We start from the raw sequence: 25,586 nt of genomic DNA, 5'->3' as shown, positions 1-25,586 counted from the left end.
ACAGGAAAAAGTAGATGGAGGTATGAAGTAACAACACATTTGAGGGCATATGATTAACCTATAACCCTTAGTCACGCCGTAGACACAACACGAGTGTTGACCATGGAAATGAGCGCGGATCTCAGAATTACTATAAACTTACGCTATTGCAGGGTCAAGCGTGACGTCAGCAGTAGGTCACGCCACTTTTAGCTCGCACGTCGGCTTACTTCTCCAACTACCATGCGTGCCGCACCGCCTGTCGACCAAACGCCGGTAAGCTGTTCCCCTCGAATACACCCGCTACGCCCCGTTCAAATGCCCGCTGCAATTTCAAGGTCAATGTCACAACGGAACGCCACACACGCGCAAGTGCCAACAGAAGCCAAGGGAAGCAACTCCTCGCCACTGCTGCTGCTCCGTGGTGTCGAGGCACTTGCACAACTGGCGGCAAGAACGAAAGAAACACCGGCGCAGGATCTTCACGCGGGCACGATTACGTCGTAAACGGCAGGCGTGCTACTATAACGCAATCTGCGCCGAAAGGTGGCGTGCAGCGAGTGCCGCAGACGCGCCGACAGCAGTCAGGAACACGTCGTCACCGGCGGAAGGGCAAGCCTCTCAGCGAGATGATTATCCTACCAAGCACAGACGCCCAGCGCCATCGCGCACGCTCGGTCTGCGAACCGTACACAACGTACGGCCGTCAATGGATCAAGGACAGGAAAACTAGACAGGCGATTTCTGGCCAGACAGGTGAGCGCGCGTACGCGCTTGCAGCTTGCCCGTTCGTTGCACGGCGCGTGTGGCGAGGGTCGGTACGCTGGCCGCGGGCCATGTTTAGCTCATTATGAATGCTGTACGTCGCGCGCTTCCAAGCGATGCCAGGACGTAGCGTACGCGTGGTGTACAGCGCGTCTATGCTTGGTTCGTACTGTCGTCGGTTGCTCTTTGTGTGCTGGTTGACCGTTCTCGAGGCAAGTGCGGCTCAGTGGGTGTGCAACGGTTGTGTCGTGTGACGTAAACGACGGGAACATGTTGCGATCCCCGACTGGTTGTGTACGCGTCGTGGATCCGTTCTCAAATATAGCCACGCTATATAGGGGGGTTCGGACAAAACAAGACTGAATATCGACGAGGTAAGTGGATGGCCGAGCTGGTGACGGTATTCCGTGACCACAGCCCGACGAACGGGACATAGAAGAAGGGAACACGCACTGTGTTGTGCCCTTGCGTGTTCCTCCCTCCTATGTCCCGTTCGTCGCGCTGTGGTTATGAACGATTGAAAAGCAAACATCGACCAGCATCGTCATTCATTCATTCATTCATTCATTCATTCATTCATTCATTCATTCATTCATTCATTCATTCATTCATTCATTCATTCATTCATTTTTTCGGGCAAGCAAGTGCGAAGTCTGTTGAGTGACGGTAGAAACGAAATGCGTTGAAAATATTAGTCACCTTGAGAATAAAGTTTGTAGAAAGTTTTCCGCCTATGCAAACCTGTCCGATGCCTTATCGGGGCCGCGAGGTCAGCAAACGACCTGACCTACGGTGTCAGCGGCGTTTCGTGTGAGCTTAATTTAAGGCTGCGCTGCCCACCTAAGAGCGACATGATCGCGAACGTTCGGAGCAACTACTTCGGATCCTACTCTCGCTTCAGTAAGTGGTGACCGCGTGGTAGTCAGGGACGCCGTCCCCGCTACCCTGGGTGTTGCAAGTGGGCTGCGTCTGTGCTCTGAAAGGTATTTCCCGAGCGTATGCATGCGCGCGTTCATTACCGAGGAGAGCCTCCTGTCCACGTCTTCACGTGACAGTTACGGGATGTCGAGGGAATGGGTGAGTGTTCAAGCATGCGCCAATTATCCTTTAGCCGACACGTCGTTACTCGACCTGACTTGGGGAAAACCCATGAATCAGCCCCGGAGCGCACATGGTACCTCCGGCCGACCTCTCCACCTTTTCCTCTCATTGAAATTCCTTTCTCGCCCTCTCGTGCGTTTGAAGCCATGTCTGGTGCTGCGGTCACTTATTGTAAGTCCTGCATTTCAGTGCGAAGGCATTTCTTTCCTCCTGAGCGGCGTGGACAGGATGTGCCAGAGCGGGCTGCGGACAGGAAGGGTCCTCATCAACTGTCGTCATCCAGTAAGAGAGTAAGTGTGATTTATAGTGGTCAATAACGATTGAATTGAAAGTTTAAATGATCGAATTACCGAATAAATAAATTACTTAAATAATAGCCAAATTCATTTTACCACTTACTCCGAGTAATTAGCGAAATTGATGAATTACCAGGAATTCCTCCGGACTTGAAAAGAAGACAATAAAAATAACAGTGCAATAATTTTATTTATAACTAAAGATTATTATTAATTGACTTTACTTACTAATAACTAACGAATAAGAGTGACTGTTAATTGGAGGTGTCAACTGATGAATGATTAAACAGAAATTAATTGGTAATAATTACACGATCAACTTAACTGATTAAGTACTTGACTGAATAAAAACTACCATCCATGAATGATTACATTAGAAAGTAACGGAGGAGGAAACGGAACTCGAATTGCTATCGCAATTCCCCACTTAAGGAGGCTCATAAGTGCGCCTTTAATTTTTTGCACATCAATTTTAATTGTTTGGCAGTTAGCGGTGGAATACTGTAAGATTCTGTTAAGAACATTTCGATGGGAATAGTCTAATCTAAAGTCTAATCTAACTGCCTAATATTCGTTATGCGATCGCACCGTTTATAAATATGACTGTCGTAGCAAACAAATAGGGTGAACTTTTGGCAATAAATAGCAGAAAAGCGTGACAAGCAGGGATCCGCGGATATATTGATTGTTATGGCGAAATCTTATGATATGCGAAAATACATTGAGTTCATAAACAACTTCCGGTTGAAAAAAACGCACTTCTCCAGAATCTCTGGGTGTATGGTTTTATAGAGTCAAGAGCTGCACTTTCACGTGAGAAATCCGGTCAAGCTCAGAGAATACACAGTAAAAAAAAAAAGAGAAAGAGGGTACTATGCAAGCAAAAAAAAAGACGCTAACGGCGATCCCGTGACACCGAACGAACAACAAAAAAAATTATATACATCCGTGAGACGTTGGGTCTGCTGCAGAAATATATTTCCACCGACTGCGTCAAGTACCTTCGTTGATCGTCTCATAAATATTGTTTACGTTCTTCTTCCTCTTCTTTCAAGTACATTATAAACTGTGGCGTTCAACGTCACGAAGCAACAGATGGGTTATGAGGGAGAAGTAGGAATAGTAAAGCGTCTCTCACAGCCTTAGTCACTTTGGGACGTTAAGCCCCAGTAAAGTTTCGCTCTTGCTTCCTTCTGATAGCAAAAGCGAATAGGTTCTTTTTCTCTTCTTTCTTCTGCACCAGGGGTGCCCCGTCGGAGACGGCTTGTTATTACTTGAAGGCTGAAGGTCTATAGGAGATGATACTTGCAAACAACAGAGAACTTGCAGGGGATATAACTTGAAGCTTTATATTGTGGGAATCTGGCTTTCCGCCGTCGCCTTTGCGCGGCTAGCCGGCCTCCCGCGTTGTTTCTCCTCTTTCCCTTGCTCCCGCCTCAGGCGGTGGAGAGGCGGCTAGGTGACTAATCACTGTCATTTGGCCACAGCTCCGCCCCGGCTCCCCAACGGCCTTTGCCATTGGCGCCTTTTGGCGGGAAATCGGGACTCGCTACGGGCGGCCGCGCACGGCGCGACCGTCCGAGCGGGGCCCAGAGAGAGAGATCCCTCCGAGACAGCGTAAGGTGCGTACGTTACTGTTTGTCCGTGCCGGCCTTTGCCGTTCGGACCAGTGCATACTCGAGCTCGCCCGCACGTGTCCTCTGACCTGCAGCGGCTCGAGCCTGTCCAGCGGGGTCCAGCGACCTCTGACAGGCGTACCTTGCGTTGATTGCCCACTCTCTCTCGCAACCGGCCCAACGGCCGACACGAGAGAGAGATCACAGCACTGCCGCGGGGACATTCTCCTGCAGCGGCGTGCCAGCGGCGCGCATTACTCGAGTCGCTTCGTGCGCGCAGCGGAGCCTTGCTCCTCGCGCGCCCCGGGACGGGGTGACGATTGAGTGTGTGTGTACAGCTGGAGGACGATGTGAATAAACGTCTCCTTTGTGAACTTGGAGGCCTATTTCTTTGCGGCGAATCGCTCTCCTCCCAGCGGAGGTTGAGTGCGCTGCATCGGTGTCCCAGTGGTGTGTGGTGACGGCTGATCGGGGCCCTTGGCTCGCGCGAAGCTCGAACCCGCGGTGGGTGGTGGCCTGTGTCCACTTAGAAACCCACAATATACAATAGTTTACATATATATACAAGTTGAGCAGTGAGCACCACAACAACATGGAACTGGCTAACATTTAGGGGAGGCCCCTACTCGGCATAGCCGAAGATGCGTTACATCTAACTCCGTAGCCCAGAACCTCTTTTCCGGGCTCCGGGACCCAGTTTTAAAGACACATGGGCCCGACCCACATTCATCAGCATCCAATCGTGTCAAACTCTTAACACGATTGGTTATTAGCCGTGTGGCCCGTCCTCCAACTTCCTTAAGGCACATAACTCTCTCCCAAATGTACATACTGTAAAAAGGGCATCTTTTTCCCTTAAAACATAGTACATTCCGAGAATTCACACACACACGGATTGGCCCCCTGGGTTACGTGCCCCGCCCCACACTTCCACCGTATTAAACAAACTCTCTCCCCTATGGAAAGAACAGCAAAATACTTACAAACCACATAGCAAAACACTCCCACTATATCAGACCAACTCTCTCCCCTAAGGAGGAAGAAGCAAAACACACAAACCAACATAGCAAGACACTCCCACGTCTGTCTCCCCAGTACCCGTGACCTTGACGCTTCCCGGCACTAGGGCAATTGTCGGCCCCAACCCAGCTGCGACTGTCGCAAACATCGCCCGGGAGCGCAGATCCACTTTCCGATAAGAGTCGGATCACAATGGACTGCCGAAGCCACCAGTTGTACTCCGGGGTCGGGGCGGCGACATAAGTCGAGATGGCCGCCACTGTCCCCAATTAAGCAGGTGGCAGCGCTCGTCCTGTGCGGCGGCGTCTTCTGCGCGCGGCCCGTTTCTTGAGCCCGCGTTGTCGTCGAGCCTCGGGGCTATCCCGGACGCCAGCCAGCTGCACCGCCGCCCACAGCTCCCATTCATCCGGACGCACCGGACCCCGCTTCGTTCGGCAGTGTTCTCTTCTCAAAAGAAAAGCGGTCGAACCTCCGAACGAAGCGTCCGAAACTTAATTGGGCCGCAAATGGTGTTTGTGAAGCCGCGGTGAGCTGTCGGCGTAAGATGAAACGGCGGCTTGACCTTTTTATGCTCTTGGTTCTTTGTGCACTGGCACAAAGGCGAGGAACACGCGTCCTTCCCCAAAAGGGGACAATGGGAGGCTTGGGTGAGCCCGCCTTGCTGCTCTCCTCGCAGCCCCCCCCCCCCCCTCCGCCGGGGGCTCTCCGGGTTCTGCAGCGGCGACACCAAAGGCGACAGAAAGATGGGCGCTCCTAATGAGACCGCGCGCATCCCCATATCACCCCAGGGCCCGCTCGACGACGAAGCCCCCCTTCCTTAGCCGCGAAGAAAGGAGGGGGGAGGGGGGGAATAAACACACATGGCGCATGCTAGCCCTCTACAGCCCCATAAACCAAACCAGTATTAGTAAGCAATTAATTAGCCACAATATGAAAACTGCATAATTGAAATTTAAAATAAATAATGCACATACGCAGTATTTATAAAAAAGTCTAAAATTTATCTCTAAAATGTTTATATTTAGCTGTATTTTTATTTTGTCAGCTCGTACCTTATTCTCTAGAAGGGGCTGGTAACCCAGCACTGAAGTTAGCAAAGCGGAAAGGCACATTTATTATGCAGACTTGGAACTGCAGTAAGCCTACGAAAAAAAAAAAACGCTAGATTTTCTGTTTTTTTCTTTCTTTTGGCTCCTCGAATTTAAATAGAAAGACAGAAAAGTTTGCTTGAATGAAATAATTCGGGGCACCCAGGCCCCACAATCCCACTACATTGAAATGCTTATGTCCGTAAGATCCATAACACTGGCGGCCCGGCCGGTGGTCATTGTTGGCACGGCCGGGTCCTTCGAGCACAGCAGGGTCTCCCAGTCCTCCCAGTTCTTTCCAGATAGCCCGCAATTTCGCTCTGTTCAAAACGCTGTTCGGAAGTGTTCGTTGAGTACCGCCCGTGCAATATTTCATACTTTCGACGGGTGCGTCATGGGAAAAGGATCCCTATAGGCTCAGAGTTTGCGCTTTTCCTCGCGTATTCTTGTCGCGCGCCCCGCACCTCTGTGGTGGGTATTCCGAGTCAGGAGGCCGCTATGCAACGCGATCGTTTCTTATTTTTCAGCACTTGTCAACACTTTTCTCAACACATATTAGTACATGCTAGTGCGTTATGTTTATCCATGGGCATGACCCCTGTCGCCAACGCATCGTGCACATATAAAACATTGCGGCCTACTCCAAACGGAAGTAAAAGCATCGATCGTGAACTAGCTGTTTGTAACTATACCTCGCGCGGATTCTCCCCCGCTACCTGTTGGTCAAAAGTTCCCAGGCCACAGACTCTGCTCAGAGGCGTAATAGTCGAACCCCAAACACCGATATGAACCTAAAAAGGTTGTTAGAGGCGAGAATGATGCTTTTCCTATCCCTTGAAGACATATTGAGCTGCGAGACTGACGTGGCTCAAAACCGGACCTTGGGGCATGGAAACTTTTGACCAACCCTGTACGTTGTAGATCACTCTAAAAAAAAATGTGTGATCTTAGTCCTTTTGGTCGGTAAGCCACTTGTCGCTGAGCTGACACCTTTTTGGGGGTAAGGTAACGCTGTTTCTTGGAGACTATAAGTATTTATGCTCTTGCACACGGTGTAATGTTACGCTTCTAATAGCCTAAACTTGCACTGTCATAAGAAGAGTAACTTTAAACCAGTCAGGTATAACATTACACATTTCTAAAAGGGGTAAGTGTTAGTTTGAGGACAGCATAAGCATATTCTAGCATGAAAGGTTGCAAGTTTGCACCTTTAGTAGGTAAATGTGTGCTATGTATAGAAGCGCAAAGTTACTTTGTCAAAGGGTAAACTTATACCGTCATAAACAGTTTGCACCCCTGTGGAGCAAGCGCATTCCCTCACATGATGGATAAAGTTACCCTTCTAGTGGTACAATGTACTGCCCTATTGCGAAGCGTATCTATGCGCTATTTTGATACATAGATACGCTATATATATATATATATATATATATATATATATATATATATATATATATATTCGGAGGTCGTGGGTTCGGATCCCACCGGCGGCATGTGGTTGTTTTTTCTTCTGCTTTTCTAATCAATTAGCTTTAAGCGATAACATATTAACTAATATTATAAATTGATCAACACCACAAAATAAATAGATAAATTAAAAAAATCCCCTGTGCCCCTTGGATTCTGTGGCTGTTGGCTTCTCTCATATATATATATATATATATATATATATATATATATATATATATATATATATATATATATATATATATATATATATATGCCCTCCTGAAGCGTCCGAACGCAGGACTAGAGTTGACCCATATGGTGTAAGCCGTAGAATTTCTGGAAGTGCAGGCAGTGCCGAAATGTTCTGACGAATCTTTCATGTGAGATGGTCTGTGTCATCTTGTGTTCAGGTGCAGGTAAGACTGCAGAATGTACACAAAGGATTCATCAAACAATCGGAGAAACATACCATCATATTTATTTTGCCACATGCTACACCATATCACAGCAATGACCCTTTCAGTCTTCTTCATACAGGTGGGGGCCTGATGTACCATGTATTTAGCCCGCAAAGAGAAGAAAACGTGTTAAATTTTGAAACCACAAACATCAGTATGGCGTGGCCATGGGCTTAGTTAATTCAGGTCTAAAAATGTAAACTGCACAAAAGGCAGGGATAAAGGGAGACGCTTGAAAGTAATGCCACAAGTGCAGGCCTATGTTTATTAAGAAGAACAAAAATGAGAAAATCTATGCAGGAAAAACAGTACATGCCCTAAATGGCAGCTACTTAATCACTCACATATGCTGAAATATTCATAAGTGGTTTCTCAGGAAAAAATTAATGCTGTGGCCAACAAAACAAAAAAAAATCACTAAGGAATCAGACAAATCCAGATATTGCTCCCAGCTGCAGGGTCAAGCTGTAGGCACCCTGGAAGTCAGACTAGTGAGAGGGCCATGTCAAGAAACAGAAAAACACGTTCATGAGAAATGAAGCTACTAAAAGGTGAAAAAATGAAATGCAATTTAACAAATACGTCTCTCCATTCTCATGCGTTTATTTCTCCATATTTAGAGTGGTTAAGGTTTCATTGAACCCTTGCTAACAATATGGCTCTGGTCTCTGATGCCACTATATGTTTTGTTGCCCGTAGTGTGAATTTTCGTCCTAAAAGAGAAGTGTAGGTGATTATCTGAGCATCAATGAGTGATACTGCCAGCTTTAATTTTCAGCGTGCTCAGATTTCCCTGCATATATTACCTGTGAAATTGATTTCCTATTAATAAACAGCAGGAAGCTTGTGCCTGTGATGGCATTTCTGACATGACACAAAAGGTATGCAGTATAAATTTTAGTGTACCACTGCTGGAAAACAAGGAAAGGCTTCGGACTAAACGTGAAGTAATAGCAAGGCCAACTTACACATCTGAAGAGTTGTCTCCACTCATGTGGTAATGAGGTAATATCATGCACACAAAATATATGGACCAAATTACAATAAAGGTAACTCTTATTCACATTCATAGCCTATTTCGTACTACACCTCTACATTATGCCTGCGCAAAAAGCTTTGGTTACGGACCGGACTTCACTGTATAACACCTTTTCAGATGCCTAGCATAATGAAATTGAAAACACTGACTGACAGCATGCAAGAATGGCTATTAAAATAGTTGCCTTCCATATCTGCTGTCACATGCAGGCCACATGAGCTGAATTAATTTTTATGTTCACTACAATGTGAAAATAAAACTAATATTGGTTCATATGAGTTATTGGAAATTGTTCCCATCAGTGAACATCACCTTCCTGCTCAAAAAGGAAGTGTGAACAGGCCAAAGAAGATTAACAGCCTCACACAGCTGCGCATCACATTATGATTTACATTCATAAACGGTGCTAGTCATATTATCTTGGTAGTATGCCACAACGCCGAGCATTACCATAACTGCGCGTGATTTCTCTCTGACTTTTCCGGCGACATTAATTGTAGGCAGCACCCATCAAATATGTAATCTTTGCTAAAGTCCAGACGACTTTCGTTGAAAAGAAACTGCATTGATACTTTTGTGACGTTCCCGCCTGTCGGGGGTCAGTCACAATGCAACACAGTTGTTGGTTGCTATCTACGGGTTCTGCTGAAGCGAGGAGAATCGAGCCAACACACAACGCCGCCGAGTCAACCTAATTTATTTACACTCTGCCTGAAGGTGAAACTGGGAGTTCCGCTCACCGCTGTCTTGTATCAGGCGTCGGTGTGGTCCGGCCAGCAGGTGCCTCGCTCTCGGCTGCTCTGGCGGGGGTGGCGCTCAGCCTGGTGATGGTCCCACGTTTCGGTGACTATGACGGGTGGCGGCGTCAGGCTTCTCGGGCGTCTCGGCTGGCGGTACTCTGACGGGTTGCGGCGTCCGGCTTCTTGGGCGTCTCAGCTGGCGGTACTCTGACGGGTTGTGGCGTCCGGCTTCTTGGGCGTCTCGGCTGGCGGTACTCTGACGGGTTGTGGCGTCCGGCTTCTTGGGCGTCTCGGCTGGCGGTACTCTGACGGGTTGTGGCGTCCGGCTTCTTGGGCGTCTCGGCTGGCGGTCAGTTTGCAGCGGATGCCCTCGGGTCCGGCCTCGCCGACTACAGACCAGCGCGATCCGCTTCCGTCCACCTCGCCCGTCTCTGCCCGTCCTCTCCTTTTTTAAGGCGGAAGCCTTTAATGTCTCATCGTTGTAAGCAGCAGTTGTCGACAGAAATTGTCACGCTTTTCAATTGGTGGAAACGGTCGTGACGTCACAGTGCGCGAATTTCAAACGGGGCCAATTGTACTTTGGCTAGTAACCATGCAACAACCACTTGACGGGATCGTATAGTGATGCTCCAATTAAGTGGGACTGAGCGTAGTTAATTGCTTAATTACCCAATTAGCCTAATTAGCTTTACTAGTCAGGCCATATAAATAAATAAAACCGATTAAGAAATTGGTCGAGCTCAGGAATCGAACCCCGGTCTTCGGCGTGAGAGACGAGCATGCTATCCACTCCGCCATGCCAGCTCGATGGTTTGGAATGAACTAAGGCGCGTCTAGTGAATACGGTGTCTTCACTCACTCTCATCCTCCTCCATTCCTTCCCGCGAGGTTTAGGTGTCCACAGACAAATGAGAGACAGATACATTTCCTTTCCTCAAAAACCAATTTACTGACGAGCGAGGCGTAGAACTGAATGGGCGATGGCGTTCTATCATGGTTCTATGGACTCCTTGGCAGCGTTGCAAAACGCTGTCGTGTTCCACTCTTAGGGGCATCAGTGACCACACTTTAGGTCAAAAAAGTGCCCCCCCCCCCCCCCCCCCATGAATTTTGTGAGACAGTTACTGCGTAATTTCCTTTCCTCAAATACAATTTTCATTTTCTTCATTACGGCTCCTCTTTATCTATCTTCTTTCACTCCCACTTCCTCCCTTCCTCTACGGTGCGGTTCAGGTGTCCACCCAGATGACAGAGGATTACTGCGCCATTTCCTTTCCTCAAAAAGCGTTGCGTTCAAAGGGCAAGGCATCGCGCTGAACGGGTGGTGTTCCGTGGACTCCCTGGCAGCGCTACAACGCGCTGTCGCGTTCCACTCCTAAAGGCGCAGCTTAAGCGTAATTAATTAGCAGTTAATTAGTATTCAGGCATTAATCAGTAACTAACCATTAATTAGTGATTTGTCATCACTTAGTAATTAGTAGTCAATTATATGTGACGCCACCGGTGTCACAGAAACAGCGAAGGTGGTGCGGAAAACGCTTCCGCCTCTACCCACTTTAGACAGTCAAAGTGCCCCCTGAATTTTCTCATCTGTCTCCAACGCCTCTCTCTGAGGACTCCCTTTCTTTCCTTCGGTGTCCTCCTCGCCTCCTCTGCTGGGAGCCCTCTTGGTGCTAACTTGCCGGCCTCCCCCGCCACCTCGAGCCATTAGCAAGGCCGTCGCGCTGCAAGACAATGCAGGCCAGTGGGCCCGCGAACTCCGGGAAGCTGTTTGTGCCGCGAGCGTTCCGGCCTACCCTCCGCGCCGCAGGGTGCCGGCCTCTTCGCGAACGCGGAGCTCATGTTCAGCCGAAGACGCACTCCTCTCGAAGTTGAGATATTTATGAGGGTCACGGCCGTCCTCTCTCTTCTCGCATCGGAACCCGGGGTGGTCTCTTCCAAGAACCGCGGCTTGGACACGCGACCACGGCATTCGAAAACTTGGCCGTCAACGGACAAAGGGAGTCCTCCCTTAGCAGCGGAAGAGAGCAGCTGCCCGGGGAGACAGTCTGTTTTCCAAGGGCATGGGGCCCTCTTTTCTTTTGGGTTAACTTCCCTTAATAAAGACCCAACTCCTAGCCTTCTCCGAGTCCACAGCCCGTACCTCGCAACAAGGCCGTCTGCAGGCGCGCATGCGTGCACACACAAACGCACAAACGTGCCTGTCTCTGCGCCAAAGGGGGGGGGGGAGTTGGGGACGCGCTGCAAAACGGGCCGCAGGGATGCGTGTGGTCGCGCAGGGCTCCCCGCGCGGCCTCTCCTCCTTAGCCCTCTGGCTATTTCGCACGTCTCTGTGTTGCGCCCGCTGCATTCCACACAACCGCCTTCGCTGACGGGACAGGGCGATAATTTTGAGCCAGACACAGTGTCTCTGGTGTTAGTCGATGGAGAGAGTTCTTTTGGGCCATGCCTAGGCCTCCCGTACACAGTCCTTCACAACCCCCTCTTCTTATAAAGAAATTTTCTACGGAAAATTCGTGGTCACCACACTTTCACAATCAACAGTACGTCGCAAAGTTCGCAACTCAATCTTATGGCAGCAGTCATATTTCGAGTACGACAAAGCTCCTAAACATCGTCCTCGCGCACAAGCACTGGTTTCACAACACTGCACAATGTGGGCGGACCCTCAGTCCCCCCAGGCAGAGGAGTAAATTTCACATGGCAGACAACTCCGCCCTCTATATGTAAAACACGAAACCGCAGAACTCATGAGCACCGTTCAATGGTCGTGGCAACTCCCAGACTTCCCCTAAGTCACACTAAGATCAGGAGGTGGTCCATGCAATTCGCTCACCCTCGGTTTCTTTCTCCACCGGCAGTTTCTGCAGTGTTCTGCAGCATCTTGTCTCAGTCCATGCCAGAAATAGCCTTTGCTAACCGCCCGGCGGGTCTTTTGAAATCCTAAATGTCCTCCGCCTTCCATATCGTGGCATAACCTCACAACTTCACTCCTCATTAGCAAAGGGACAACTACTCGGTTTGAGGCACCGTGCGCTTTGTCTCTGAAACGCAGTAAACCACAAGAGTCCAAATGATACAATCTTGACTCTCTTCGTTCTGAGCTGTCGCACTCGTTTATCAATTTTAGCACAGACAAATCTTTCCTCTGCTCCTCGAACAGGCGGGTTTGCTCAATCACAGGGGGAACCTCGGTTAGCCTTGCGTCCGCCGCGCTGCTGAGCGCGTCTGAATGGCGATTGGCCTCCCTTGGCTCGCGAACTCCTTCTGCTTTGTCCGTGCATAGGCTCACTACTGCTTCTGAACACCCTCGCTCGTGACGGCTCTCAGTTGATGTTTTATCTAGCTCCTCGATACCTTCAGGGCTGTCCTCGCCTTCCTTCTTACGCTGCTCGGAGCGGTCCAAGCGCCCTGAAATATGCCCGTGCGATATCTGACGCAGACGACAAAAACGTGAGATGTGCCCTAACCTGCCGCACGAGAAGCAGGCGATTGATTTGACGCGTCGATTCAATTCTCGCGCCTGCCCAGATGGAGGGCCCTCACGTATCCGAAGGACCTCTTCGAGCAGCTTCTCCAGCCGATCCAGACGTTCACGAAAATCACCCGTCTCCTCTCTGCTTTCTACAAGTCGGACAGTCGCGGTGCTCGTGCTCGTCACTTCCTCTAACTGCTCTTCTCTAGACGCTACCTCCACTGCCTCTTCGAATGTCTTGGGATTGTGCGATAGAGCAAATCTCCTTACCGGATCGCGGAGCTCATTCAGAAAAATAGAGGCCAGCTGCTCCCCAAGGATTTCGCGCCTCGCTTCTCTCTTCGACGTGTCATCGCCATCGACGTCCTCAAAAGCCTCCGTTCCGAGCCTACGCAAGCGGCTCGCAAACGAGCGTACATTCTCATCAGTGTACTGCTTCGCGCTTAGAAACTTCTCAAACTTCCTGCACGCCGGCTCAGTATCATATCGTTTCAGCGCGAGCGCTTTAAACGATTTATACGAAGTCACGCCTGCCACCTCCTCATCCAACCATGCAAAGTCCAGAGCAGCCCCGACCATCTTACATCTCGCCATCCCGACTAACTGTTTCTCCTGCCATCCGCCCAGATTACCGACCTGCTCTAAAATTTTCAGAAAGTCCCTTATTTTGGGACCGTTATCACCCCCCGTGAATGATGGAATCACAGCTCCCAACAGCATCTGATTTGCTCCTATCACCCCCTCGGGAAGACTCGGTGATTCCTGTAGCGACATGTTGGCCCCTTTCTCCTCCGGTACGAGGGTTAATGGTCTCGCACCACAACTTCAGCAAACATCCCACCGCTGCCACCACTTGTGACGTTCCCGCCTGTCGGGGGTCAGTCACAATGCAACACAGTTGTTTGTTGCTATCTACGGGTTCTGCTGAAGCGAGGAGAATTGAGCCAACACACAACGCCTCCGAGTCAACCTAATTTATTTACACTCTGCCTGAAGGTGAAACTGGGAGTTCCGCTCACCGCTGTCTTGCATTAGGCGTCGGTGTGGTCCGGCCAGCAGGTGCCTCGCTCTCGGCTGCTCTGGCGGGGGTGGCGCTCAGCCTGGTGATGGCCCCACGTTTCGGTGACTATGACGGGTGGCGGCGTCAGGCTTCTCGGGCGTCTCGGCTGGCGGTACTCTGACGGGTTGCGGCGTCCGGCTTCTTGGGCGTCTCGGCTGGCGGTACTCTGACGGGTTGTGGCGTCAGGCTTCTCGGGCGTCTCAGCTGGCGGTACTCTGACGGGTTGTGGCGTCCGGCTTCTTGGGCGTCTCGGCTGGCGGTACTCTGACGGGTTGTGGCGTCAGGCTTCTCGGGCGTCTCAGCTGGCGGTACTCTGACGGGTTGTGGCGTCCGGCTTCTTGGGCGTCTCAGCTGGCGGTACTCTGACGGGTTGCGGCGTCCGGCTTCTTGGGCGTCTCAGCTGGCGGTACACTGACGGGTTGCGGCGTCCGGCTTCTTGGGCGTCTCAGCTGGCGGTACTCTGACGGGTTGTGGCGTCCGGCTTCTTGGGCGTCTCGGCTGGCGGTCAGTTTGCAGCGGATGCCCTCGGGTCCGGCCTCGCCGACTACAGACCAGCGCGATCCGCTTCCGTCCACCTCGCCCGTCTCTGCCCGTCCTCTCCTTTTTCTCATCTGTCTCCAACGCCTCTCTCTGAGGACTCCCTTTCTTTCCTTCGGTGTCCTCCTCGCCTCCTCTGCTGGGAGCCCTCTTGGTGCTAACTTGCCGGCCTCCCCCGCCACCTCGAGCCATTAGCAAGGCCGTCGCGCTGCAAGACAATGCAGGCCAGTGGGCCCGCGAACTCCGGGAAGCTGTTTGTGCCGCGAGCGTTCCGGCCTACCCTCCGCGCCGCAGGGTGCCGGCCTCTTCGCGAACGCGGAGCTCATGTTCAGCCGAAGACGCACTCCTCTCGAAGTTGACATATTTATGAGGGTCACGGCTGTCCTCTCTCTTCTCGCATCGGAACCCGGGGTGGTCTCTTCCAAGAACCGCGGCTTGGACACGCGACCACGGCATTCGAAAACTTGGCCGTCAACGGACAAAGGGAGTCCTCCCTTAGCAGCGGAAGAGAGCAGCTGCCCGGGGAGACAGTCTGTTTTCCAAGGGCATGGGGCCCTCTTTTCTTTTGGGTTAACTTCCCTTAATAAAGACCCAACTCCTAGCCTTCTCCGAGTCCACAGCCCGTACCTCGCAACAAGGCCGTCTGCAGGCGCGCATGCGTGCACACACAAACGCACAAACGTGCCTGTCTCTGCGCCAAAGGGGGGGGGGGGAGTTGGGGACGCGCTGCAAAACGGGCCGCAGGGATGCGTGTGGTCGCGCAGGGCTCCCCGCGCGGCCTCTCCTCCTTAGCCCTCTGGCTATTTCGCACGTCTCTGTGTTGCACCCGCTGCATTCCACACAACCGCCTTCGCTGACGGGACAGGGCGATAATTTTGAGCCAGACACAGTGTCTCTGGTGTTAGTCGATGGAGAGAGTTCTTTTGGGCCATGCCTAGGCCTCCCGTACACAGTCCTTCACACTTTACGAAATAAAAAGACGTCACAATTAACCAAAGCATTATTCAAAAATTATTTCCCAAAAAAGTACTCGAAAACAGTGAACAGCTCCAAAAATCTGTGTAATAAGAATGGCCTTAGCTGCACAAAATAGCACACTATGTTCATTGATGGACATCAAGCAATGATGAACTTGGACCAATGTGACAATAGCATAATAACATACATACCACACAAATCTAGCCTCGACCACTTGTGCGGTTTTGAAGAAGCCAGGTTGAACTTTGCTGCTAGGAGTGACAGTGCTTGCGCACATTTGCATCCCTCCTTCTGCCAGGTGCACTGCAAGAGAGACGCCATTGATAGCATTAGTGTAACGGTCAGTGATATCTTTGATGGGACGCCAGTTCCAAAGTGAACTTGTGCTTATTAGGTGGCACTTCGTCCACATATCGCCGGTTCGGGACAGAGCGGGCTGAGGGCACTGCCAGCGTTTGGCACACGCCTGCGCTCTTGCATCGAAGGAAGGCGCAGTTATTCGAAAGCACAAGTGTTTATTACACAGTAAGCTGCATTACATAACACTGCACAAATCCCCAGACCTCGGTACAGCCCATAGCACAGCCGCAGCACTTGAAAGCGGATCTGCGGTGCAGCGCGCGCAAAGCATACTATATACGCGCGTGACAGCCCAGCTAAGGGCGATCGCATGCCGCACGGCTAATCAAAGGATTAATTCGCGTGCAGCACAACACGAGGGAGGATGGGGTATACGCGGAGCACATCTTGACGACGCAGGTCGCACGTCGATGGCTCATTACGCGCCGTCACCGGCAATGGCCGGCGATGACGGAGATCCAGCCAAATCAGGCCCTCCCGATTCCGGAGTGCGTCAGCGCCGCAGAGGCGGGGGACAGGACTCCGGAGATTCGGGCCTGGACTCAAACATACGTACTAGGTGCGCACGTCATAACATCCGCGCTCTTGGTACCACGGCAGAGACCGGGGCACCCAGGAGCCATACTCTACGCATCTTTCTGCTGCCCGAGTCGGTGGCGATCTCCCCGCTCATTTCCCGCTCGGGACCTCTCTCCGAAGCAACGCCCCCAACTGTCACTCGGAGTGACCCAATGGGGACTCGAGGTCGAAGCGGGAAGAACGGAAGAGAGGGTGATTTACTGCGGTTCTCGAAAGAGCTTCCCTTGCAAGGAAGGACAAGCAGCGCGGCTGCTCGCATTCCGCGCGCGGACACCCCACGGGAGGTCTCTCTAACGAAAAAAAAAGGCTGAAGCAGGCGCACACTCGGGTAGCCCAAGAATCTCTATCTTCACAAACTATATGTTCAATAAACCACACAATAGCAGCACACATGCTCAAAAAACAACATGAACATTTTGAAAATGAGAAGCTACAACTTTTGAATAAAAATTTTATCCATTACAGCACTTGCCACCTATTTACAAGAGACGTAATTGACGCAGTGCATTAGTTCATACCAGACAGCCGCTGGCACAGTAAGCCTTGCCAAACTTCTACAGCACAATGGCTGAGTAGCAGTGAATTGTCACTAAGTGTCTGACATAATTAACATATTTTCTAACAGCAACTGCAGAAAGAGGAAAGAACCATACTGTTACTGCTTACGAGACTGACAATATTCATAACAGAATTTTTTTCGTCGGCAGATTACCACAGCGCTATGGAACAAAGAAAAAAGAAGGCAGGCAAGACAGGGCCGGCCCTGTAACTTTAGTTTTACGAAGGCTATAGCTTTGGTAAAACATTCTTTGTTTTGTCTTGCGTGCAAAAGCGTATAGTCTACGTCACCTCTGTTTGTGCTCTTGTGTTCTCTTAGTTCAATTCAGCGCAAAATCCTTGTGAGAGAGTGAGACTAAGTTTTTTGGTAGCCTCAGTTTCAATAAGGCTATAGCCTTGGTAAAACAGCGCCTGTCCTGTCTTGCATGTCGTCTTTTGTCCGCGTTCCATAGCGCTGTGGTAATCTGTCAATGATAAACAATGAACCAACTAGTCCAGACAAAATTCTTATTGTCCATAACAGAAAAAGCTTAGAGACTAGCATATTCTCCAGTTCAATCTAACATAGTCTCACTTTCATCTCACAATTGAGCTAAGAGAATAGAAGAGCACAAAAAGAGGCGACATAGACTGTACGCTTTTGTGATCTAATGTTTGGTCCCCAACTAGCGCTGACCTTTACACTAGTAAAAAGAACTAAATAAATCCACTTTTCATCATAATAGTGCTGAGCCTGAGTGAAGAGCAAGTTACATATCAACTTAACACCATTAGTACGCGCATCTTGCCATTTGAATGCAGTGAAACTGTTCGTATGATAAGTGGCTCTTTGGGTTAGCAAATAATATTGCAAGGTGTGTGCGAAATTGACCGCATTCTAGGAAACGCAGAGCAAAAATGAGCTGCTAATTTCTTGTCTATCAACATTCCACATTTACTGTTTTGTCGTTTGCTCTCTACTCCATGGTAAAAAAGAATTTGACGCCGTCCATTCTCCCCTACAAATGCGACCTGGCAGGAGGAGTAGTCTCATAACGCTAAAATTACAACAGGATTACTGTCCAATGAAAATCAGATACCGTGCTGCGGTAAATGTGAGCACTGTGCGCAGTACGTGCCACAGAAGCGCGCACACTAATTTACTCGTCCCTTTCGGAACGGAGACTGTGCTTTGGACTTACCTGACTGAATGGTTGTAAGCAGGGGCAAATACGTTGCGTTGAAGAGACGACCGGCAATGTTCTTGCGCACAGGAGACGAAGAATCAGAGCCTGCAGCGAAAGAAAGCATTGGAAAGATGCTGGCACATTGCGCCTTTATACGGTCGTGCGTGGTGCACAAATAGGCGCCCTCCTGTCGCTTCGCGACCGGCAGTGTTCCAAGGTCACGTCGCTCGCGTGCGGCGCAACATCCTTCGGTGTTTGATCATTTCCTTCCTCCATGATGCTTGCAATGTGCGGGTTGCTCACATTCTTTTAGCATGCGCCTCTCATGCCCATGTGGCACGTATTTTCAAGCGCTTTCCGCGTGATCACAGCTCTTGCATTCTCGGAGGCAACGAGCTCCTTGCAGTATGCTTCCGAAGCTTTTAGGGCAGCCGGCTATGACGCAGACGATGCCGTAAATCTGCGGTGTATGCAACAGAATAGTTTACAGAGTAGCTGCAGCGTAAAGTTACGAGCATCGTTCGGAGCGTAGTACGTTCTCGTCAGCTCTCATTTGCTGCTGCATACGGAAAGCGCTGCTAAATAAATCTCAATCAACTTCCTGTACTTCTAAGTCATGCATAGAACTGGCCGAAAAAGCGATGTAATTGCTAGAGCATTACCGATTCCACGTCAGATACAATAAGAGCTTGTAATATTGATATGATATTTCAGCTTTCTTTTTGATTATGGGGCCGCACGTGTTAGGAGAATCCGAAAAAACCAAAGAACCTGCTAAGTTCCAAATTAATTTAGTGCAAGCGAAATAGATACAGCTGTATAGAAGTATGGATTTATTGAAGCCGCACAGAGTGATTAGAAGTTTTAGGCAAACAAAAGGGGTTCACGACATTAGAACTTTTGAAGATGGCGCCGAAGAGGGTTTCAAACGGCAGTCGACCACTGCTGATGTAGCAGTTCTCATCGCTCGAGTGGGCGCGAAGTTTCCGAAATATTTTCATATATTGGTCAACTAAGCATAAATTGAGTACTGGCAGCGCTATGCCAGTCCCAGCACCCGTTAAGTCGCTTCAACCGGCAGGTGATTCGGACGATTTCGTCTGTACGCACTTTCATTTTATTCAATATAGGCAACTACCACAGCTGAATATATTTTTTTTGTTAAAGATCGGTTCATCGGGGCGATACAATGTGTCCTTTAGCTCAATTTTATTTTGTCGTACAAGATAAAAGTATCAATCATCCGAAGCAGCTTACGATGATTTAGGAAAATCTGTCTGTTTATATACCATATTTTGATTTATTTTCGAGGTTGGGTCTTCGGGCCCTGTGGTACCCGGTTTGTTGCTCAATTCGATGCTTTCATAGTGCTACAATTCGAAAAAAAAATTGGAGGCAATCAACTACATTTCTGCCTATCAATACTACTTGACTGCATTAAAGCTGCATGAAACAACCAAAAAGCTAAAAGTTACGTACACGTACACTGAGTTCACGCTAATTTTTTCTCTTGTACGCATGCAACACAATTTCAGCTGCAAGAGAAGTTCGTAATAGACTTAAATTGCGTTGGTCGCCTCGCTCTCAGTTTATCGATTTAAAATAAGCTGAAATAGATCGGCTTCTATGTGAAACATTTGTACGCGCCAAAACATGACCAGGAAATGCAGCTATCTAGAAAACTGATTACTGTGGGCTTCGCTATCTCGTGCCGAGAGAAAGGATCCGTAAACTTGTTGGAAAGGAAATGTCGAAATGTCTTCTATGCCGCGTTCAGGAGTTTCCGAGCTTATGTACAAATTCAGATCTCATAGTAGATCAGGAAATCTGTGACTCCGAGATCTGGTTCGTGTCATAGTGAAAGTGCTCAAAACAAAAAAGTACGTATATGCTATATAGAATATTCAGTTCAGCTCACGTTTACAATGCAGTTCAGGTGCAGAATTATGCTTTCCCTAGTTTCTTGCATTTCTGTTTTTCTGCGTTGTTAGTATTAGCGATGAAGAGACATATTTATCAGCGAGTGGGGCTCGTTTTTGTTGAAATGGAGCAGAAACATGAGAGTGCAATTTATTCGAGACCTTACAATATATCTTCAGTTAACATAAAATTACTGCGTCAAAAATCTCGCTCGTTCGTCCGATTTCGATTTATTAACTGGCATGCATGCTAACCTGAACCCTTTCTGTTATTCGTTTGACATCACGCTAATATTCCATTTAAGACTCGAGCGACTGTAACCAGCAACGCACTATCGTGGACATTCTTGACGTGTGCAAGGTGCGATTTGGCTGATTGTCTCATGAGAGAGTGTAGCGCTGATTTCAGTGAACATTGTGAGGAACACGTGTCATAACATAAGGGTTTCCTCGAAAAGCAGCACACGTGATTCGAAACTACACGGGGGAAGTAAGCGGCTTGGCGTATATCTCACGCTATTAGAAAATGAATGACAGCGCTAACGAATAGAGCTTAAGCTGGCTTTGAAGCAGAACGGTTCCTTTTAAAGCTTTTATTACTGCTTTACTAAAAGGGTCTTCATAAGCAGACATTATAGGCGAAATAATTTTAATGCATCTGGTATGTTCGTTAGAGTGATGAGTAAAAATGTTGATTTCGTTCTGAGCTGCGATTGGTCAAAGGAGTGACACACCATCCATCATGCAACCTGTCTTTGCTGACTTACTGCTTTTTTAAAACGATATACAATCATGAGTATGAAAGCACATGCACCGGATATTAATGCCTGTGCAAGAGTGACGCTTTCGGCAACAACGCCGCCTGCGGGAACGCCGGGGGACAAACTGCGCGCTGTTTCTTGACTGCCCTGGTCGTCACTAAGCCTAACTCGTTTCGCATCGATGCCGTCGCTGAGTGTGCTTCGGGACTGGCCAGCGCTCAAGTAAAGGTGCTACACTGACACCCTCTTATTGTGAAGCCGTCCCATACTAAAAGACACGTTAAATTTCCGCGACGCCTTCAGCAACGGAGCTAGCAGACGGCAGGCGAACTGCATTAGGCCGCAGCAACAAAGCGGCTCTAGGATGAAGTTTGCTTGTTCTTGTATCGCACTCATCACCTCGACCAGCAACACGGTATTGGCCAACGATCGTCTGAAATGATGCATTTTTTACATTCATCTATCCCTGGGCTTGCTATGAACGTGAACAAACAATGCTATCGCGTTTTTCAGACGCCGGCGGCCGGCATCAAGGCTGGCAGGCCGGCCCGGCTCCGAGGAGCGCACTCGACGTCTTCATTGCGCTGGCGATCTCCGCGCTCGCATCGGCCCCCGCTTCCCGTCGCTGCGTTTGCCGCGAGCGGCCCGTCGTTGACACCCAGCAGGTTGGACGCAGGCAACGAGCGGCGATCAGACGTTGCGACACCGTTCGCAACGGCGCGCCGCAGTGAGTCACGCTCGCTTTACGCACAGTCTACCTGCTTGGGCTATGCGAAGCCAGCGTAGCTCTAAACGATTGTCCCCAGCTTTCAGGAAAGGGCTCTCTTCGAAAGAGAGGGGAGGCGGTGAGGCCGCATACTTTGCTGTACATCGTCTTCGCGCAGAGGGAACCAGGCTGGTTTTAAGGCGGGGACGCATGTGCGAAAAGCGAGCGCGATTCACTGCTGCGCGCAGTTGCGAACGGCGTTGCAACGTCCAATCGCAGCTCGTTGCCCGCGTCCAACCTGCTAGATGGCAGTGACGGGCCGCTGGCGGCAAACGCAACGACTGGAAGCGGCAGCCAATGCCAGCGCTGAGAGCGGTAGCGTCATGGCGATGGAGGTGCGCTCCTCGGAGCCGGGCCGGCCTGCCAGCCTTGACGCGCGTGATAGAGGGCGCTGCCGTGGCGGGACGATCCCACATCCTCCTCTCTGCCCCAGTCGGCGCAGCGTGCCGCCGAAGGCGCCCTGACAGCGCCGGCTCCGCACTGGTCGTTATCCCGCTCAGCGAGGGGTCATGCGATCCGTGGTGCGACGACGTCAGGACAGGACCGGATCTCGGCCGGTGCATCCGATTCCTGTGGAGGACACCTAAGGGTTTTCCCCTCCTTCGCACTTCGGGCCTCATATAGAACGGTGAGCGAGGCAATGGCGGACCACAGAAGTAAAGCGACTAGGCAGATTGACGGCGAGCCCGTTCACCGATTCCTGAGAAGTCATCATGGTTCTCGTCTTCGCGGCTCACCAGTTATTCGGCGTCGTCTACCAACAATGCCACCCCTTGACATCACAGTGCAAGTCATAACTAACCATATTGACAGAATAAAACTTTCATCAGCTGCTGGAGTGGACGAAATCAACTCTAAAATACTGAAAAACACCAAACACATTTCAGGCATATGTCTTTCATTATTGTATTCGCAATTGCTTTGAACAGGAATGCTACCGGATGACTGGAAGGTTGGGAGGGTCATTCCGGTACACAAATCAGGTCTAAAGGACTCTCCACTGAATTATCGCCCCATCTCCTTAACCAGTGTGCCTTGCAAAATCATGGAACATGTCATCTATTCCCATGTCATAAACTTCCTAGATTCTACCAACTTTTTTCATCCAGCTCAGCACGCGTTTCGTAAGGGACTCTCCTGCGAGACCCAATTGGCAATCTTCACTTTCGATCTGCATGCTAACCTCGACCGTAACCTACAGACCGATGCATTATATTTAGATTTCGCGAAGGCTTTTGACAAGGTACCACACCAACGCTTATTACTTAAACTATCCTTTTTAAATTTGCACCCTAATATTCTAGACTGTATTAAAGAATTCTTAGCTAACCGTTCTCAGTTTGTTTCTATTAACAGTCACAACTCAAGCACTCTCCGGATTCCGCAGTGATCTGTGCTCGGCCCGCTTTTATTCTTAATATATATTAACGATCTGGCGCCACAAATGTCCTGTAAAATTCGCATATTCGCCGACGACTGTGTACTTTATCGTACCGTTACTAACATTTCTGATCACGTGGCTCTTCAAAATGACCTCGACCGCGTCCATGAATGGTGTGACCTCTGGCTAATGACACTAAACGCTAAAAAATGCAAACTCGTCTCATTTCAACGCAACGCAACCCCATTATTTCAGCTGCCAACTCATCTATAGAAAGCGTCCAATCGTTCAAGTACCTCGGTGTAACACTCTGTAGCGATCTTTCTTGGTGAACACACATTACCACAATCATGTCATCTGCTGACAGATCTCTAGGATTCCTGAAACGTCATCTTCGTCATGCACCGCAGCACGTGAAACTTCTAGCTTGCAAAATCCTTATTAGACCTAAACTCGAGTACGCCAGTCCCATCTGGAATCCACACGAAAAATACCTAACAAATGAACTCGAATCAGTTCAAAACCGCGCCATTCGCTTCGTTCATTCTGCATATTCATATACGATCAGCGTTTCATCTCTAAAGAATAATTCCGGTCTCGAAAGCCTTGAAGATCGCCGTCGCGTCGCCTGCATGTGTTTGCTCCACAAGTTTTTCCATAGCACTCTGAATCAAACACCTTACATTTCTCATCCGACCCGCATATCTCACCGCACTGCACACCCGTTTCAGATCGCCCGGCCTCTATCGCGCACTGCCACTTTTTCAGGTTCCTTTTTTCCCCGCACCATTGTGGACTGGAATGCCCTCCCCGCCGATGTCGCCGCCATCACGTACCCATCTTCATTCTTATCCTCTGTAACCACTTGTGTCATACTGCGATGACATGTATTTATTATTGTTGAATATATTAACCCACACCTTATGTAATACCCCCTGACGGGGGTCTTTAAGGTGAGTAAAGTGAAGTGAAGTGAAGTCTTGGACATGCGAAGACGCGGCTTTGGACTGTCGTTCTTCATGGGCACCTTGGCGGCTTCGGCGCTCCTAGCGGTACACGGAGCCCCACACCGCCATACCGACAAGGCGCTAACGAACCTCAAGAAGACATTCGCTGATCTGCGAAACTGTCAGTACCGGACCGGTGCTGTTTCCAAGGGTGTCCCGTCAGAGGAGATCCACAGGCGGGCGCTGTGTTCGTCCCGAACCAGCTTCGACTACGACCACCTCCGAGTTCCCGAGAACCTGACCATGGTCGAGTGCAGCTGGCAGCAACAGGGATGTTTCCCGATCGGCGACTACCGCTGCACAATCAGGCGCCGGTTCCCCGTGGAGTACAAGAACCGAACGCGAGCTGTCATCGAGCTTCCCGTGGCCTGTGCGTGTGCGACTTCCAAACTCCAGTTCTGCCCACACTGGTCTGGGGAGAACCCTACTGAAAACCAATTTAGCCCAAATAGGAGTATAAAGGGCTACTGTCCGCTTTCGTAAACCCCTTATCGAAAAATGTGCGACCGGAAAATGAGGAAATGCTCCTTTTTTACACCCGTCGCGAAATCGAGGAGTAAAATAAAGCATTGACATGATTTTACTACTTTTCAGAGCAGGAGTATGTTGGCTTCAATACTCCTTCAGGCTTTTTTTGCACTCCTCAGTGTCTGTGCGCCGCCTAGTGGCAGCTGCCGGTTCGCTGCACTTGCAGGTGACGACGACGGCTCCCTCGTCGCTGCCTGCTCGCTTCTCGCCTCTGGTTTTGCTGCTTCAAGCACAATTGTCATGTTATAAGACACCCGATCACCGCCGCCTTGCGCAGCAATGTGCTGCACGGACTGTGCCTGCGAAGCCTCCAGTGTGTTCGGAGAACGCTTGGTGTTGCATCGCCTGCGACGGCAGTTCCGAGACGCTTAGCCAGCCTAGCTCAGTCGAGCCAACATGGCGGTGTGTGACACGTCGACCTCCCCGCAGCCGCCAGCTTGCCGCCCGCTCCTTTGCGCGCGCTTGTCGTGACCTAAGAGACTGGACATCATCGACGTTAGCAGCAACATGCTGCAATGAACGTCTCACTCAAGCCAGCAATACGTGGAGAAGCAGCGGGTGATCATTGATTGTCTACGCAGCGTACAAGTGTTGGCTGCTACCGTTTCGCCGCGCCGACATGTCGGTGCGTGTGTGAAGCATCAGTTTTCTCGACACCGACGGCCCTCGTTCTTTCGCTGTATTGCAAGAGTACAAAAGACCGGATTTTCGTCGTCGTGTATAGTGGTAAGCAGCATTGAACTCTCCTTTGATGCCACAGACACGCATGCACTTAACGCCGCCACCTTTTCAGTGTGCGAAGACTTGCTGTGAACCTCGGGTGCCCCGAGACGAAAGGCTTCATCATCGTCCGGAGGAGACAACTCCCACAGCGTTCATTAAGTGAGTATCTGAAAAAATTGTTGTCACATGCGGTTGAAAAAAAGAGTGTGGCACTGCAATCGTGGCTGTTTACGTTAA

At 49.9% G+C, this 25,586-nt stretch overlaps 1 long non-coding RNA gene across 1 annotated transcript; it reads left to right on the top strand.

Moving 5' to 3' along the window:
• The first annotated feature begins 525 nt into the window (after positions 1-525).
• Positions 526-25,586, top strand: LOC149335692 (uncharacterized). Its single transcript, XR_016284089.1, has 3 exons — positions 526-735; positions 2,035-2,135; positions 22,144-25,586. It is a non-coding gene; the product is annotated as an uncharacterized LOC149335692 (long non-coding RNA).

This window comes from Amblyomma mixtum, chromosome 7 (assembly GCF_055824585.1).
Source record: "Amblyomma mixtum isolate Tamu chromosome 7, ASM5582458v1, whole genome shotgun sequence".
Lineage (NCBI taxonomy): Eukaryota > Metazoa > Arthropoda > Arachnida > Ixodida > Ixodidae > Amblyomma > Amblyomma mixtum.
The sequence above is the reverse complement of the archived record's forward strand: the minus strand, read 5'-3'. Positions and strand labels throughout refer to the sequence as shown.